We start from the raw sequence: 2,930 nt of genomic DNA on the forward strand, positions 1-2,930 counted from the left end.
GTGTTCAACGGCTGTTCACACGAAACCCTTCTCCACATTCGGTCCTCCAGGCCTCTCTGGAGTATTTGCTACTACAACCAAGATCTGCACCAGGGGCGGCTCCAGCCAAGAATCACTCTCAAGCCTTCCGCGCCACCCCTGCGACCTTCCTTACTCGTTGCGGCAGGGAGGACCACAATGCGGTCTGCTCTGCCGCAACGGTCGGGTATAAGTGGGGCGCTTTAGCGCCATCCATTTCAGGCTAGTTGCTTCGCAGGTGAGTTGTTACACACTCCTTAGCGGATTCCGACTTCCATGGCCACCGTCCTCTGCTTCGTTAAGCAACCAACACCTTCATGGGATTTGATGAGCGCCCACTTTGGCACTTTAGACCCGACGTTGCTCATCCCACAGCGCCAGTTCTGCTTACCAAAAATGGCCCCACTTGGCACTCCGATTCGTTTGTGTGGCTTCACTTCAAGCAAGTCACACATCTCAACCCAATTTTAAAGTTCTGAGAAATAAGTTGAGGACGTTCGTCCCCAAGGCCTTCTATTATTCGCTTACGGATGAAACTCGATAACGAAGCACCAGCTATCCTGAGGAAACTTCGGAAGGAAACCAGTTACTAGATGTTCTGATTAGTCTTTCGACCCCTATCACCCAGCTCCGACGATCATTTGCACGTCAGAATCGCTACGGTCTTCCATCAGGGTTTCCCCCTGACTTCAACCTGGCCAGGCCCATGTTCACCAGTCTTCGGTCCATGTTGTATGCTCTTGGCTACCTGGCCGAGAAGCGAGTCTCTACGAAGTGCCTGGGGTGCATCACAAGGACCTCACCCTCTCAGTGACATGAAGCCACCTTTGCTTTCACTCTGCCTATGGGTTTAGACAACCCGATTGACTCGCACAACATGTTTAGACTCCTTGGTCCGTGTTTCAAGACGGGTCGGAGACGCCGCCAACCTCTCACGCAGATATGAAGGCCGTGTCAGCAAAAGACACTCGCATATACGAGCCTCCTTAACTACCCGCCCGCGCCGAAGCCAAACACCGGGCTGGCCGCAAGTCGAAACTCGCCACCAACTTCACCCGAGGTCTCCGGTCCAGCCGAGTGGTTCGTCGTGTGAAGAGCGAGAGAAGAGCAGCCAAAACGCCACCAGACACCAGGCAAGTCATTGCTGATCAAGCAACCCCAATGACGGCTACGCTCGACCCTGAACCTCCCACTCCGACTTCAGGTCGTCTCCGCTTTGCCACTCCAAGTTTCACGTACTCTTGAACTCTCTCTTCAAATTTCTTTTCAACTTCCCTCACTGGTACTTGTTGCTATCGGTCTCGGGTCAATTTAACCTTACGTGGAGTTTACCACGCACTTTGAGCATCCACTCCCAAGCAACTCGACTCTAGAAAGTCAGGCGAAAAGATAGCAAGCCGTATTGACCGCCCGTCAGGCTATGTCACATCCTCGTCTATGGGCCGTTGGCCCCAGTTAACAATGGGTAGACTTTGGTTGGATAGCCATGTCCTTTCGCGAGAAGACCTCTCCCAAACACCACATGCCACGTGACAGATCTGCCAGGGGTCGGTGCTGGCTCTGCCCGTTTCTTCGCCATACTAGGGCATCACAGTTGTTTTCTTTTCCTCCGCTTATTAATATGCTTAAATTCGGCGGGTAATCTTGCCTAATCTCATGTCGAAAAAATGGGTTAAAAAAAATGGACGTTGGCCACCGTGTGAGAGGGTTGCCAACGTCGCGTTTTGAGGCCACTCGAACAGCTCTCGGGACCCAAGTCATCGTGAACAATAGGGAGTCTACAAGCAGGAACGAGCTCGCCAATCCAGGTTAGACCACCATTCCTTTAACAAAGAGAAGGAACGGAGGGTCCAATCGAGAAGTAATCTCTATGGATGTTTAACCGACCTGAGCCAAGACATGGACAGTAGAAAAAACCACGGTCCCGCCAATATGCTCAAAGTGTCGAATGTTATGGTCCTGCAGTTCACATTCCGACGCGCAGTTAGTCTGCGTTCTTCATCGCCCCGAGGCCAAGTGCATCCACTGTAAAGTGTTTGTATTCTTTAGGTTTTGATTCTTGGATCCTACGACACACTCTATCCTGAACAGCGAGTTCAGAACTTTGTTGTGAGGAAAATCTTAAATTGCAAAACGCGGTTTTACAAAGAGCTCCACACGGGGGGATTTTTTGGGAACAAATGGCACAAGTTCATGGGTGTCGCGTCGAGCGAGGCTAGAGAGCGAAAATTCCGGCTACAGTCTCGATTCGCTAGCTCGTAGACCACGACCTCGGACAACGGGCGTGAATTGGGGCGAAAAAAAATCAAAGCGAAAAAAAAAAATTAATTTTTTTCGCAAAGACCCGAAACAAGAATCCGGAGGGCGCACACGCTCAAGATCCTCCGTTGTCTTCGGTTGGCATCTCTCGCTCAATACGGGACGAGGCTTTCAAAAATGACTAAAGTGTTTCTCAATCAAACTTGGGTTGGTGCTGTTGGCGGAGACTGTCTTCCTCGCCGGAGGGATTTGTTTTTGGTGTATGATTATCTTGCATTGCCTTGTAGACTGGTGGATATTTTGGTTTGGGGTGGTGTGGTAGTGGCTTTGGAGATGACACAGAACATTCGGTGTATATGATCTCTCGCATTGGTTCCACCTAGCGGAATACCTTGTATACGACTTTTTATTCCTCTAAACTGCCAGTTTGTGGTAGTCTTCTCAGATCACAGTCGAATGGTTTCCCTTCCAAAGTGTGCCGATCCATAATTACCTCATCTAAAGACGTGGTGGTTTCGAATCGTTGTTTTGGTGTGTGGGTGTGAGTTAGCGCCGGCGGTGTTGTACAAAGGGCAGGGACGTTAAGTCAACGTCAGGCTGATGACTTGCGCTACTGGAATTCCTGGTTCACGGCGAATATATTTGCTATAGCC

General features: G+C 50.4%; 1 pseudogene; it reads right to left on the minus strand.

Annotated features, from left to right (window-relative positions):
- LOC131892531 (large subunit ribosomal RNA) overlaps nucleotides 1-1,680 on the minus strand; it is a 3,705-nt pseudogene extending 2,025 nt beyond the window's left edge.
- Nucleotides 1,681-2,930: the final 1,250 nt, after the last annotated feature.

This window comes from Tigriopus californicus, unplaced genomic scaffold (genome assembly GCF_007210705.1).
Source record: "Tigriopus californicus strain San Diego unplaced genomic scaffold, Tcal_SD_v2.1 Contig137, whole genome shotgun sequence".
Lineage (NCBI taxonomy): Eukaryota > Metazoa > Arthropoda > Copepoda > Harpacticoida > Harpacticidae > Tigriopus > Tigriopus californicus.